This window comes from Ambystoma mexicanum, unplaced genomic scaffold, assembly GCF_040938575.1.
Source record: "Ambystoma mexicanum isolate Mex_15411 unplaced genomic scaffold, UKY_AmexF1_1 Mex_scaf66, whole genome shotgun sequence".
In the NCBI taxonomy this organism is placed as follows: domain Eukaryota; kingdom Metazoa; phylum Chordata; class Amphibia; order Caudata; family Ambystomatidae; genus Ambystoma; species Ambystoma mexicanum.
The window spans coordinates 330408-346922 of record NW_027182484.1 but is presented as its reverse complement, the minus strand read 5'-3'; the positions used below and the strand labels follow the sequence as shown (position 1 = coordinate 346922).

Here is a 16515-nt window from a genome sequence, read left to right as displayed (position 1 = left end):
AGTTCTTAAATGTTCATCTTTATTAATTCAGTAATATGTACAAAGTGCAAGCAACATGCAATCACCATCAAAGCAATGCATTTTCAGCCACCAAACCCTCCTTATAAGTATATGGGGTGCGAAGGATGTCCTTTATCTGCCTTGGTAAAATACAGTGAGGTTTCCATTGCAAGAATTCATACATTTCGTATCACATGTAGATCTTGGAACATGGAAAAAAAACTTTTGTCAAATGCACAAATTCTGCAAAACGTAACTGTTTCTCTACTGCATTTTGTTGATTTTGTGCTAAGAGCATAGTTAAACCCAATTGTTCATTGTTTTGTATATGAAATGATGATATATCCTATTGTTTCTTCCAGTGCATTGGGTTGAAAAACATTTTAACAGGATCTATTGAAGAGGGTATATGGTTATGAAACAGGGACTTCTTGAACTACACTCCTACGCTCTACCACTGACATAAACCCTTGAATGTTGAAAACTGACCTTTTTTAAAAAGGTGATAGAGTGGGTGACTGTATGGAACTTGTAGAACTAATGACATCAGTGCACTTCTGGTCAGCTGTACAAATTAATACATTTCATTAAGGGCATATTATTGGTTTCCACCACCATTTTATAACATTCATAAGATTTTCCAATGGACTATTTCAAACTGATCATATCACCAGTAGAACTTGGGTGAATGTAAAACACAGCTTGTATCATATGAAGAAATCCTAAACAGCTTAATGGTGTTTACCCTATGTTTCAGGAGATGATCAGGAGTATTTCAAATGTAGAAATGTGTTGCTCATTACATAAAATGCTAAAATTGTAAATGTTTTCTTCAATTTATTTAATTAAAGAAACATTTCTACAGGTACAACAGTTGAACAAGGGGGCCCCCGGATTAGAACTAAGGACCTCTTGATCTGCAGTCAAATGCTCTACCACTGAGCTATACCCCCATTTCTGAAATGTTTACCTTTATTTATTCAGTAATATGTACAAAGTGGAAGCAACATGCAATCACCATCAAATCAATGCATTTTCAGCCACCAAACCCTCCTTATAAGTATAAGGGGTACAAAAGATGTCCTTTATCTGCCTTGGTAAAATACAGTGAGGTTTTCATTGCAAGAATTCATACATTTCGTATCACATGTAGATCTTGGAACATGGAAAAAAAACTTTGTCAAATGCACAAATTCTGCAAAAAGTAACTGTTTCTCTACTGCATTTTTTTGATTTTGTGCTAAGAGCATAGTTAAACCCAATTGTTCATTGTTTTGTATATGAAATGATAATATATCTTATTGTTTCTTACAGTGCATTGGGTTGAAAAATATTTAACAGGATCTATTGAAGAGGGTATATGGTTATGGAACAGGGACGTCTTGAACTACACTCCTACGCTCTACCACTGACATAAACCCTTGAATGTTGAATACTGCCTTTTTTTAAAAAGGTGATAGAGTGGGTGACTCTATGGAACTTGTAGAACTAATGACATCAGTGCACTTCTGGTCAGCTGTACAAATTAATAGATTTCATTAAGGGCATATTATTGGTTTCCACCACAGTTTTATAACATTCATAAGAGCTTCCAATGGACTATTTCAAACTGATCATATCACCAGTAGAACTTGGGTGAATGTAAAACACAGCTTGTATCATATGAAGAAATCCTAAACAGCTTAATGGTGTTTACCCTATGTTTCAGGTGATGATCAGGAGTATTTCAAATGTAGAAATGTGTTGCTCATTACATAAAATGCTAAGATTGTAAATGTTTACTTCAATTTATTTAATTAAAAACACATTTCTACAGGTAAAACAGTTGGACAAGGGGGCACCCAGATTTGAACTAGGGACCTTTTGATCTGCAGTGAAATGCTCTACCTCTGAGCTATACCCCCATTTCTGAAATGTTCACCTTTATTTATTCAGTAATATGTACAAAGTGGAAGCAACATGCAATCACCATCAAAGCAAAGCATTTTCAGCCACCAAACCCTCCTTATAAGTATATGGGGTGCGAAGGATGTCCTTTATCTGCCTTGGTAAAATACAGTGAGGTTTCCATTGCAAGAATTCATACATTTCGTATCACATGTAGATCTTGGAACATGGAAAAAAATCTTTTGTCAAATGCACAAATTCTGCAAAATGTAACTGCTTCTCTACTGCAGTTTGTTGATTTTGTGCTAAGAGCATAGTTAAACCCAATTGTTCATTCTTTTGTATATGAAATGATGATATATCTTATTGTTTCTTACAGTGCATTGGGTTGAAAAACATTTTAACAGGATCTATTGAAGAGGGTATATGGTTATGAAACAGGGACTTCTTGAACTGCATTCCTACGCTCTACCACTGAGTTAAACCCTTGAATGCTGAAAACTGCCCTTTTTTAAAAAGGTGATAGAGTGGGTGACTGTATGGAACTTGTAGAACTAATGACATCAGAGCACTTCTGGTCAGCTGTATAAATTAATACATTTCATTAAGGGCATATTATTGGTTTCCACCACAGTTTTATAACATTCATAAGAGCTTCCAATGGACTATTTCAAACTGATCATATCACCAGTAGAACTTGGGTGAATGTAAAACACAGCTTGTATCATATGAAGAAATCCTAAACAGCTTAATGGTGTTTACCTTATGTTTCAGGTGATGATCAGGAGTATTTCAAATGTTGAAATGTGTTGCTCATTACATAAAATGCTAAGATTGTAAATGTTTACTTCAATTTATTTAATTAAAAACATATTTCTACAGGTAAAATAGTTAGACAATGGGGCACCCACATTTGAACTAGGGACCTTTTGATCGGCAATGAAATGCTCTACCCCTGAGCTATACCCCCATTTCTGAAATGTTCACCTTTATTTATTCAGTAATATGTACAAAGTGGAAGCAACATGCAATCACCATCAAAGCAATGCATTTTCAGCCACCAAACCCTCCTTATAAGTATATGGGGTGCAAAGGATATCCTTTATCTGCCTTGGTAAAATACAGTGAGGTTTCCATTGCAAGAATTCATACATTTCGTATCACATGTAGATCTTGGAACATGGAAAAAAAATCTTTTTTCAAATGCACATATTCTGCAAAATGTAACTGCTTCTCTACTGCAGTTTGTTGATTTTGTGCTAAGAGCATAGTTAAACCCAATTGTTCATTCTTTTGTATATGAAATGATGATATATCTTATTGTTTCTTACAGTGCATTGGGTTGAAAAACATTTGAACAGGATCTATTGAAGAGGGTATATGGTTATGAAACAGGGACTTCTTGAACTGCATTCCTAGATCTACCACTGAGTTAAACCCTTGAATGCTGAAAACTGCCCTTTTTTAAAAAGGTGATAGAGTGGGTGACTGTATGGAACTTGTAGAACTAATGACATCAGAGCACTTCTGGTCAGCTGTATAAATTAATACATTTCATTAAGGGCATATTATTGGTTTCCACCACAGTTTTATAACATTCATAAGAGCTTCCAATGGACTATTTCAAACTGATCATATCACCAGTAGAACTTGGGTGAATGTAAAACACAGCTTGTATCATATGAAGAAATCCTAAACAGCTTAATGGTGTTTACCCTATGTTTCAGGTGATGATCAGGAGTATTTCAAATGTAGAAATGTGTTGCTCATTACATAAAATGCTAAGATTGTAAATGTTTTCTTCAATTAAAAAAATATTTCTACAGGTGAAACAGTTGAACAAGGGGGCACCCAGATTTGAACTAGGGACCTCTTGATCTGCAGTCAAATGCTCTACCAATGATCTACACCCCCAGTTCTAAAAAGTTCACCTTTATTAATTCAGTAATATGTACAAAGTGCAAGCAACATGCAATCACCATCAAAGCATTGCATTTTCAGCCACCAAACCCTCCTTATAAGTGTATGGGGTGCGAAGGATGTCCTTTATCTGCCTTGGTAAAATACAGTAAGGTTTCCATTGCAAGAATTCATACATTTCGTATCACATGTAGATCTTGGATCATGGAAAGAAAATCTTTTGTCAAATGCACAAATTCTGAAAAATGTAACTGCTTCTCTACTGCAGTTTGTTGATTTCGTGCTAAGAGCATAGTTAAACCCAATTGTTCATTGTTTTGTATATGAAATGATGATATATCTTATTGTTTCTTACAGTGCATTGGGTTGAAAAACATTTAACAGGATCTATTGAAGAGGGTATATGGTTATGAAACAGGGACTTCTTGAACTACACTCCTACGCTCTACCACTGACATAAACCCTTGAATGTTGAAAACTGCCCTTTTTAAAAAAGGTGATAGAGTGGATGACTCTATGGAACTTGTAGAACGAATGACATCAGTGCACTTCTGGTCAGCTGTAAAAATTAATAAATTTCATTAAAGGCATGTTATTGGTTTCCACCACAGTTTTATAACATTCATATGAGCTTCCAATGGACTATTTCAAACTGATCATATCACCAGTAGAACTTGGGTGAATGTAAAACACAGCTTGTATCATATGAAGAAATCCTAAACAGCTTAATGGTGTTTACCCTATGTTTCACGTGATGATCAGGAGTATTTCAAATATAGAAATGTGTTGCTTATTACATAAAATGCTAAGATTGTAAATGTTTACTTCAATTTATTTAATTAAAAACATATTTCTACAGGTAAAACAGTTGGACAAGGGGGGACCCAGATTTGAACTGGGGACCTTTTGATCTGCAGTGAAATGCTCTACTCCTGAGCTATACCCCCATTTGTGAAATGTTCTCCTTTATTTATTCAGTAATATGTACAAAGTGGAAGCAACATGCAATCACCATCAAATCAATGCATTTTCAGCCACCAAACCCTCCTTATAAGTATAAGGGGTACAAAAGATGTCCTTTATCTGCCTTGGTAAAATACAGTGAGGTTTTCATTGCAAGAATTCATACATTTCGTATCACCTGTAGATCTTGGAACATGGAAAAAAAACTTTGTCAAATGCACAAATTCTGCAAAACGTAACTGTTTCTCTACTGCATTTTTTTTATTTTGTGCTAAGAGCATAGTTAAACCCAATTGTTCATTGTTTTGTATATGAAATGATGATATATCTTATTGTTTCTTACAGTGCATTGGGTTGAAAAACATTTAACAGGATCTATTGAAGAGGGTATATGGTTATGGAACAGGGACGTCTTGAACTACACTCCTACGCTCTACCACTGACATAAACCCTTGAATGTTGAATACTGCCCTTTTTTAAAAAGGTGATAGAGTGGGTGACTCTATGGAACTTGTAGAACTAATGACATCAGTGCACTTCTGGTCAGCTGTACAAATTAATAGATTTCATTAAGGGCATATTATTGGTTTCCACCACAGTTTTATAACATTCATAAGAGCTTCCAATGGACTATTTCAAACTGATCATATCACCAGTAGAACTTGGGTGAATGTAAAACACAGCTTGTATCATATGAAGAAATCCTAAACAGCTTAATGGTGTTTACCCTATGTTTCAGGTGATGATCAGGAGTATTTCAAATGTAGAAATGTGTTGCTCATTACATAAAATGCTAAGATTGTAAATGTTTTCTTCAATTAAAAAAATATTTCTACAGGTGAAACAGTTGAACAAGGGGGCACCCAGATTTGAACTAGGGACCTCTTGATCTGCAGTCAAATGCTCTACCAATGATCTACACCCCCAGTTCTGAAAAGTTCACCTTTATTAATTCAGTAATATGTACAAAGTGCAAGCAACATGCAATCACCATCAAAGCAATGCATTTTCAGCCACCAAACCCTCCTTATAAGTGTATGGGGTGCGAAGGATGTCCTTTATCTGCCTTGGTAAAATACAGTAAGGTTTCCATTGCAAGAATTCATACATTTCGTATCACATGTAGATCTTGGATCATGGAAAGAAAATCTTTTGTCAAATGCACAAATTCTGAAAAATGTAACTGCTTCTCTACTGCAGTTTGTTGATTTTGTGCTAAGAGCATAGTTAAACCCAATTATTCATTGTGTTTTATACGAAATGATGATATATCTTATTAATTCTATTATTTCTTACAGTGCATTGGGTTGAAAAACATTTTAACAGGATCTATTGAAGAGGGTATATGGTTATGAAACGGGGACTTCTTGAACTGGATTCCTACGCTCTACCACTGAGTTAAACCCTTGAATGCTGAAAACTGTCCTTTTTTAAAAAGGTGATAGAGAGGGTGACTGTATGGAACTTGTAGAACTAATGACATCAGTGCACTTCTGGTCAGCTGTACAAATTAATACATTTCATTAGGGGCATATTATTGGTTTCTACCACAGTTTTATAACATTCATATGAGCTTCCAATGGACTATTTCAAACTGATAATATCACCAGTAGAACTTGGGTGAATGTAAAACACAGCTTGTATCATACGAAGAAATCCTAAACAGTTTCATGATGTTTACCCTATGTTTCAGGAGATGATCAGGAGTATTTCTAATGTAGAAATGTGTTGCTCATTACATAAAATGCTAAGATTGTAAATGTTTTCTTCAATTTATTTAATTAAAAAAATATTTCTACAGGTAAAACAGTTGAAAAAGGGGGCACCCAGATTTGAACTAGGGACCTCTTGATCTGCAGTCAAATGCTCTACCACTGAGCTATACCCCCTGTTCTGAAAAGTTCCCCTTTATTAATTCAGTAATATGTACAAAGTGCAAGCAACATGCAATCACCATCAAAGCAATGCATTTTCAGCCACCAAACCCTCCTTATAAGTATATGGGGTGCGAAGGATGTCCTTTATCTGCCTTGGTAAAATACTGTAAGGTTTCCATTGCAAGAATTCATACATTTCGTATCACATGTAGATCTTGGAACATGGAAAAAAAATCTTTTGTCAAACGCACAAATTCTGAAAAATGTAACTGCTTCTCTACTGCAGTTTGTTGATTTTGTGCTAAGAGCATAGTTAAACCCAATTGTTCATTGTTTTGTATATGAAATGATTATATATCTTATTGTTTCTTACAGTGCATCGGGTTGAAAAACATTTAACAGGATCTATTGAAGAGTGTATATGGTTATGAAACAGGGACTTCTTGAACTACACTCCTACGCTCTACCACTGACATAAACCCTTGAATGTTGAAAACTGCCCTTTTTTAAAAAGGTGATAGAGTGGGTGACTCTATGGAACTTGTAGAACTAATGGCATCAGTGCACTTCTGGTCAGCTGTACAAATTAATACATTTCATTAAGGGCATATTATTGGTTTCCATCACAGTTTTATAACATTCATAAGAGCTTCCAATGAACTATTTCAAACTGATCATATCACCAGTAGAACTTGGGTGAATGTAAAACACAGCTTGTATCATATGAAGAAATCCTAAACAGCTTAATGGTGTTTACCCTATGTTTCAGGTGATGATCAGGAGTGTTTCAAATGTAGAAATGTGTTGCTCATTACATAAAATGCTAAGATTGTAAATGTTTACTTCAATTTATTTAATTAAAACATATTTCTACAGGTAAAACAGTTGGACAAGGGGGCACCCAGATTTGAACTAGTGACCTTTTGATCTGCAGTGAAATGCTCTACTCCGGAGCTATACCCCCATTTCTGAAATGTTCACCTTTATTGATTCAGTAATATGTACAAAGTGGAAGCAACATGCAATCGCCTTCAAAGCAAAGCATTTTCAGCCACCAAACCCTCCTTATAAGTATATGGGGTGCGAAGGATGTCCTTTATGTGCCTTGGTAAAATACAGTGAGGTTTCCAGTGCAAGAATTCATACATTTCGTATCACATGTAGATCTTGGAACATGAAAAAAAAATCTTTTGTCAAATGCACAAATTCTGCAAAATGCAACTGCTTCTCTACTGCAGTTTGTTGATTTTGTGCTAAGAGCATAGTTAAACCCAATTGTTCATTCTTTTGTATATGAAATGATGATATATCTTATTGCTTCTATTGTTTCTTACAGTGCATTGGGTTGAAAAACATTTTAATAGGATCTATTGAAGAGGGTATATGGTTATGAAACGGGGACTTCTTGAACTGGATTCCTACGCTCTACCAATGAGTTAAACCCCTGAATGCGGAAAACTGCCCTTTTTTAAAAAGGTGATAGAGTGGGTGACTGTATGGAACTTGTAGAACTAATGACATCAGTGCACTTCTGGTCAGCTGTACAAATTAATACATTTCATTAAGGGCATATTATCGGTTTCCACCACAGTTTTATAACATTCATATGAGCTTCCAATGGACTATTTCAAACTGATAATATCACCAGTAGAACTTGGGTGAATGTAAAACACAGCTTGTATCATACGAAGAAATCCTAAACAGTTTCATGGTGTTTACCTAATGTTTCAGGAGATGATCAGGAGTATTTCAAATGTAGAAATGTGTTGCTCATTACATAAAATGCTAAGATTGTAAATGTTTACTTCAATTTATTTAATTAAAAACATATTTCTACAGGTAAAACAGTTGGACAAGGGGGCACCCAGATTTGAATTAGGGACCTTTTGATCTGCAGTGAAATGCTCTACCCCTGAGCTATACCCCCATTTATGAAATGTTCACCTTTATTTATTCAGTAATATGTACAAAGTGGACGCAACATGCAATCAGCATCAAAGCAATGCATTTTCAGCCACCAAACCCTCCTTATAAGTATAAGGGGTACAAAAGATGTCCTTTATCTGCCTTGGTAAAATACAATGGGGTTTCCATTGCAAGAATTCATACATTTCGTATCACATGTAGATCTTGGAACATGGAACAAAAATCTTTTGTCAAATGCACAAATTCTGCAAAATGTAACTGCTTCTCTACTGCAGTTTGTTGATTTTGTGCTAAGAGCATAGTTAAACCCAATTGTTCATTGTTTTGTATATGAAATTATGATATATCTTATTGTTTCTTACAGTGCATTGGGTTGAAAAACATTTTAACAGGATCTATTGAAGAGGGTATATGGTTATGAAACAGGGACTTCTTGAACTACACTCCTACGCTCTACCACTGACATAAACCCTTGAATGTTGAAAACTGCCCTTTTTAAAAAAGATGATAGAGTGGGTGACTTTATGGAACTTGTAGAACTAATGACATCAGTGCACTTCTGGTCAGCTGTACAAATTAATACATTTCATCAAGGGCATATTATTGGTTTCCACCACAGTTTTATAACATTCATAAGAGCTTCCAATGGACTATTTCAAACTGATCATATCACCAGTAGAACTTGGGTGAATGTAAAACACAGCTTGTATCATATGAAGAAATCCTAAACAGCGTAATGGTGTTTACCCTATGTTCAAGGTGATGATCAGGAGTATTTCAAATGTAGAAATGTGTTGATCATTACATAAAATGCTAAGATTGTAAATGTTTACTTCAATTTATTTAATTAAAAACATATTTCTACAGGTAAAACAGTTGAACAAGGGTGCACCCAGATTTGAATTAGGGACCTTTTGATCTGCAGTGAAATGCTCTACCCCTGAGCTATACCACCATTTCTGAAATGTTCACCTTTATTTATTCAGTAATATGTACAAAGTGGAAGCAACATGCAATCACCATCAAAGCAATGCATTTACAGCCACCAAACCCTCCTTATAAGTATAAGGGGTACAAAAGATGTCCTTTATCTGCCTTGGTAAAATACTGTGAGGTTTCCATTGCAAGAATTCATACATTTCGTATCACATGTAGATCTTGGAACATGGAAAAAAAATCTTTTGTCAAATGCACAAATTCTGCAAAATGTAACTGCTTCTCTACTGCAGTTTGTTGATTTTGTGCTAAGAGCATAGTTAAACCCAATTGTTCATTCTTTTGTATATGAAATGATGATATATCTTATTGTTTCTTACAGTGCATTCGGTTAAAAAGTACATTTTAACAGGATCTATTGAAGAGGGTATATGGTTATGAAACAGGAACTTCTTGAAAAGCCCTCCTACACTCTACCACTGACATAAACCCTTGAATGCTGAAAACTGCCCTTTTTTAAAAAAGGTGATAGAGTGGGTGACTGTATGGAACTTGTAGAACTAATGAATCAGTGCACTTCTGGTCAGCTGTACAAATTAATACATTTCATTAAGGGCATATTATTGGTTTCCACCACAGTTTTATCACAATCATATGAGCTTCCAATGGACTATTTCAAACTAATCATATCACCAGTAGAACTTGGGTGAATGTAAAACACAGCTTGTATCATACGAAGAAATCCTAAACAGTTTCATGGTGTTTACCTAATGTTTCAGGAGATGATCAGGAGTATTTCAAATGTAGAAATGTGTTGCTCATTACATAAAATGCTAAGATTGTAAATGTTTACTTCAATTTATTTAATTAAAAACATATTTCTACAGGTAAAACAGTTGGACAAGGGGGCACCCAGATTTGAATTAGGGACCTTTTGATCTGCAGTGAAATGCTCTACCCCTGAGCTATACCCCCATTTATGAAATGTTCACCTTTATTTATTCAGTAATATGTACAAAGTGGAAGCAACATGCAATCACCATCAAAGCAATGCATTTTCAGCCACCAAACCCTCCTTATAAGTATAAGGGGTACAAAAGATGTCCTTTATCTGCCTTGGTAAAATACAATGGGGTTTCCATTGCAAGAATTCATACATTTCGTATCACATGTAGATCTTGGAACATGGAACAAAAATATTTTGTCAAATGCACAAATTCTGCAAAATGTAACTGCTTCTCTACTGCAGTTTGTTGATTTTGTGCTAAGAGCATAGTTAAACCCAATTGTTCATTGTTTTGTATATGAAATTATGATATATCTTATTGTTTCTTACAGTGCATTGGGTTGAAAAACATTTTAACAGGATCTATTGAAGAGGGTATATGGTTATGAAACAGGGACTTCTTGAACTACACTCCTACGCTCTACCACTGACATAAACCCTTGAATGTTGAAAACTGCCCTTTTTAAAAAAGATGATAGAGTGGGTGACTTTATGGAACTTGTAGAACTAATGACATCAGTGCACTTCTGGTCAGCTGTACAAATTAATACATTTCATCAAGGGCATATTATTGGTTTCCACCACAGTTTTATAACATTCATAAGAGCTTCCAATGGACTATTTCAAACTGATCATATCACCAGTAGAACTTGGGTGAATGTAAAACACAGCTTGTATCATATGAAGAAATCCTAAACAGCGTAATGGTGTTTACCCTATGTTCAAGGTGATGATCAGGAGTATTTCAAATGTAGAAATGTGTTGATCATTACATAAAATGCTAAGATTGTAAATGTTTACTTCAATTTATTTAATTAAAAACATATTTCTACAGGTAAAACAGTTGGACAAGGGTGCACCCAGATTTGAATTAGGGACCTTTTGATCTGCAGTGAAATGCTCTACCCCTGAGCTATACCACCATTTCTGAAATGTTCACCTTTATTTATTCAGTAATATGTACAAAGTGGAAGCAACATGCAATCACCATCAAAGCAATGCATTTACAGCCACCAAACCCTCCTTATAAGTATAAGGGGTACAAAAGATGTCCTTTATCTGCCTTGGTAAAATACTGTGAGGTTTCCATTGCAAGAATTCATACATTTCGTATCACATGTAGATCTTGGAACATGGAAAAAAAATCTTTTGTCAAATGCACAAATTCTGCAAAATGTAACTGCTTCTCTACTGCAGTTTGTTGATTTTGTGCTAAGAGCATAGTTAAACCCAATTGTTCATTCTTTTGTATATGAAATGATGATATATCTTATTGTTTCTTACAGTGCATTCGGTTAAAAAATACATTTTAACAGGATCTATTGAAGAGGGTATATGGTTATGAAACAGGAACTTCTTGAAAAGCCCTCCTACACTCTACCACTGACATAAACCCTTGAATGCTGAAAACTGCCCTTTTTTAAAAAGGTGATAGAGTGGGTGACTGTATGGAACTTGTAGAACTAATGACATCAGTGCACTTCTGGTCAGCTGTACAAATTAATACATTTCATTAAGGGCATATTATTGGTTTCCACCACAGTTTTATCACAATCATATGAGCTTCCAATGGACTATTTCAAACTAATCATATCACCAGTAGAACATGGGTGAATGTAAAACACAGCTTGTATCATATGAAGAAATCCTAAACAGCGTAATGGTGTTTACCCTATGTTCAAGGTGATGATCAGGAGTATTTCAAATGTAGAAATGTGTTGATCATTACATAAAATGCTAAGATTGTAAATGTTTACTTCAATTTATTTAATTAAAAACATATTTCTACAGGTAAAACAGTTGGACAAGGGTGCACCCAGATTTGAATTAGGGACCTTTTGATCTGCAGTGAAATGCTCTACCCCTGAGCTATACCACCATTTCTGAAATGTTCACCTTTATTTATTCAGTAATATGTACAAAGTGGAAGCAACATGCAATCACCATCAAAGCAATGCATTTACAGCCACCAAACCCTCCTTATAAGTATAAGGGGTACAAAAGATGTCCTTTATCTGCCTTGGTAAAATACTGTGAGGTTTCCATTGCAAGAATTCATACATTTCGTATCACATGTAGATCTTGGAACATGGAAAAAAAATCTTTTGTCAAATGCACAAATTCTGCAAAATGTAACTGCTTCTCTACTGCAGTTTGTTGATTTTGTGCTAAGAGCATAGTTAAACCCAATTGTTCATTCTTTTGTATATGAAATGATGATATATCTTATTGTTTCTTACAGTGCATTCGGTTAAAAAATACATTTTAACAGGATCTATTGAAGAGGGTATATGGTTATGAAACAGGAACTTCTTGAAAAGCCCTCCTACACTCTACCACTGACATAAACCCTTGAATGCTGAAAACTGCCCTTTTTTAAAAAGGTGATAGAGTGGGTGACTGTATGGAACTTGTAGAACTAATGACATCAGTGCACTTCTGGTCAGCTGTACAAATTAATACATTTCATTAAGGGCATATTATTGGTTTCCACCACAGTTTTATCACAATCATATGAGCTTCCAATGGACTATTTCAAACTAATCATATCACCAGTAGAACATGGGTGAATGTAAAACACAGCTTGTATCATATGAAGAAATCCTAAACAGTTTAATGGTGTTTACCCTATGTTTCAGGTGATGATCAGGAGTATTTCAAATGTAGAAATGTGTTGCTCATTACATAAAATGCTAAGATTGTAAATGTTTTCTTCAATTTATTTAATTAAAAAAATATTTCTACAGGTAAAACAGTTGAACAAGGGGGCACCCAGATTTGAACTAGGGACCTCTTGATCTGCAGTCAAATGCTCTACCACTGAGCTATACCCCCTGTTCTGAAAAGTTCCCCTTTATTAATTCAGTAATATGTACAAAGTGCAAGCAACATGCAATCACCATCAAAGCAATGCATTTTCAGCCACCAAACCCTCCTTATAAGTATATGGGGTGCGAAGGATGTCCTTTATCTGCCTTGGTAAAATACTGTAAGGTTTCCATTGCAAGAATTCATACATTTCGTATCACATGTAGATCTTGGAACATGGAAAAAAAATCTTTTGTCAAACGCACAAATTCTGAAAAATGTAACTGCTTCTCTACTGCAGTTTGTTGATTTTGTGCTAAGAGCATAGTTAAACCCAATTGTTCATTGTTTTGTATATGAAATGATTATATATCTTATTGTTTCTTACAGTGCATCGGGTTGAAAAACATTTAACAGGATCTATTGAAGAGTGTATATGGTTATGAAACAGGGACTTCTTGAACTACACTCCTACGCTCTACCACTGACATAAACCCTTGAATGTTGAAAACTGCCCTTTTTTAAAAAGGTGATAGAGTGGGTGACTCTATGGAACTTGTAGAACTAATGGCATCAGTGCACTTCTGGTCAGCTGTACAAATTAATACATTTCATTAAGGGCATATTATTGGTTTCCACCACAGTTTTATAACATTCATAAGAGCTTCCAATTAACTATTTCAAACTGATCATATCACCAGTAGAACTTGGGTGAATGTAAAACACAGCTTGTATCATATGAAGAAATCCTAAACAGCTTAATGGTGTTTACCCTATGTTTCAGGTGATGATCAGGAGTATTTCAAATGTAGAAATGTGTTGCTCATTACATAAAATGCTAAGATTGTAAATGTTTACTTCAATTTATTTAATTAAAACATATTTCTACAGGTAAAACAGTTGGACAAGGGGGCACCCAGATTTGAACTAGTGACCTTTTGATCTGCAGTGAAATGCTCTACTCCGGAGCTATACCCCCATTTCTGAAATGTTCACCTTTATTGATTCAGTAATATGTACAAAGTGGAAGCAACATGCAATCGCCTTCAAAGCAAAGCATTTTCAGCCACCAAACCCTCCTTATAAGTATATGGGGTGCGAAGGATGTCCTTTATGTGCCTTGGTAAAATACAGTGAGGTTTCCAGTGCAAGAATTCATACATTTCGTATCACATGTAGATCTTGGAACATGAAAAAAAAATCTTTTGTCAAATGCACAAATTCTGCAAAATGCAACTGCTTCTCTACTGCAGTTTGTTGATTTTGTGCTAAGAGCATAGTTAAACCCAATTGTTCATTCTTTTGTATATGAAATGATGATATATCTTATTGCTTCTATTGTTTCTTACAGTGCATTGGGTTGAAAAACATTTTAATAGGATCTATTGAAGAGGGTATATGGTTATGAAACGGGGACTTCTTGAACTGGATTCCTACGCTCTACCACTGAGTTAAACCCCTGAATGCGGAAAACTGCCCTTTTTTAAAAAGGTGATAGAGTGGGTGACTGTATGGAACTTGTAGAACTAATGACATCAGTGCACTTCTGGTCAGCTGTACAAATTAATACATTTCATTAAGGGCATATTATTGGTTTCCACCACAGTTTTATAACATTCATATGAGCTTCCAATGGACTATTTCAAACTGATAATATCACCAGTAGAACTTGGGTGAATGTAAAACACAGCTTGTATCATACGAAGAAATCCTAAACAGTTTCATGGTGTTTACCTAATGTTTCAGGAGATGATCAGGAGTATTTCAAATGTAGAAATGTGTTGCTCATTACATAAAATGCTAAGATTGTAAATGTTTACTTCAATTTATTTAATTAAAAACATATTTCTACAGGTAAAACAGTTGGACAAGGGGGCACCCAGATTTGAATTAGGGACCTTTTGATCTGCAGTGAAATGCTCTACCCCTGAGCTATACCCCCATTTATGAAATGTTCACCTTTATTTATTCAGTAATATGTACAAAGTGGACGCAACATGCAATCAGCATCAAAGCAATGCATTTTCAGCCACCAAACCCTCCTTATAAGTATAAGGGGTACAAAAGATGTCCTTTATCTGCCTTGGTAAAATACAATGGGGTTTCCATTGCAAGAATTCATACATTTCGTATCACATGTAGATCTTGGAACATGGAACAAAAATCTTTTGTCAAATGCACAAATTCTGCAAAATGTAACTGCTTCTCTACTGCAGTTTGTTGATTTTGTGCTAAGAGCATAGTTAAACCCAATTGTTCATTGTTTTGTATATGAAATTATGATATATCTTATTGTTTCTTACAGTGCATTGGGTTGAAAAACATTTTAACAGGATCTATTGAAGAGGGTATATGGTTATGAAACAGGGACTTCTTGAACTACACTCCTACGCTCTACCACTGACATAAACCCTTGAATGTTGAAAACTGCCCTTTTTAAAAAAGATGATAGAGTGGGTGACTTTATGGAACTTGTAGAACTAATGACATCAGTGCACTTCTGGTCAGCTGTACAAATTAATACATTTCATCAAGGGCATATTATTGGTTTCCACCACAGTTTTATAACATTCATAAGAGCTTCCAATGGACTATTTCAAACTGATGATATCACCAGTAGAACTTGGGTGAATGTAAAACACAGCTTGTATCATATGAAGAAATCCTAAACAGCGTAATGGTGTTTACCCTATGTTCAAGGTGATGATCAGGAGTATTTCAAATGTAGAAATGTGTTGATCATTACATAAAATGCTAAGATTGTAAATGTTTACTTCAATTTATTTAATTAAAAACATATTTCTACAGGTAAAACAGTTGAACAAGGGTGCACCCAGATTTGAATTAGGGACCTTTTGATCTGCAGTGAAATGCTCTACCCCTGAGCTATACCACCATTTCTGAAATGTTCACCTTTATTTATTCAGTAATATGTACAAAGTGGAAGCAACATGCAATCACCATCAAAGCAATGCATTTACAGCCACCAAACCCTCCTTATAAGTATAAGGGGTACAAAAGATGTCCTTTATCTGCCTTGGTAAAATACTGTGAGGTTTCCATTGCAAGAATTCATACATTTCGTATCACATGTAGATCTTGGAACATGGAAAAAAAATCTTTTGTCAAATGCACAAATTCTGCAAAATGTAACTGCTTCTCTACTGCAGTTTGTTGATTTTGTGCTAAGAG

General features: G+C 35.0%; 2 non-coding genes across 2 annotated transcripts; both read right to left on the bottom strand.

The window, feature by feature from the left end:
* Positions 1-6587: 6587 nt before the first annotated feature.
* On the bottom strand, positions 6588-6659 carry TRNAC-GCA (transfer RNA cysteine (anticodon GCA)). The gene has a single exon. It is a non-coding gene; the product is annotated as a tRNA-Cys (tRNA).
* Positions 6660-13278: 6619 nt separating this feature from the next.
* Positions 13279-13350, bottom strand: TRNAC-GCA (transfer RNA cysteine (anticodon GCA)). The gene has a single exon. It is a non-coding gene; the product is annotated as a tRNA-Cys (tRNA).
* Positions 13351-16515: the final 3165 nt, after the last annotated feature.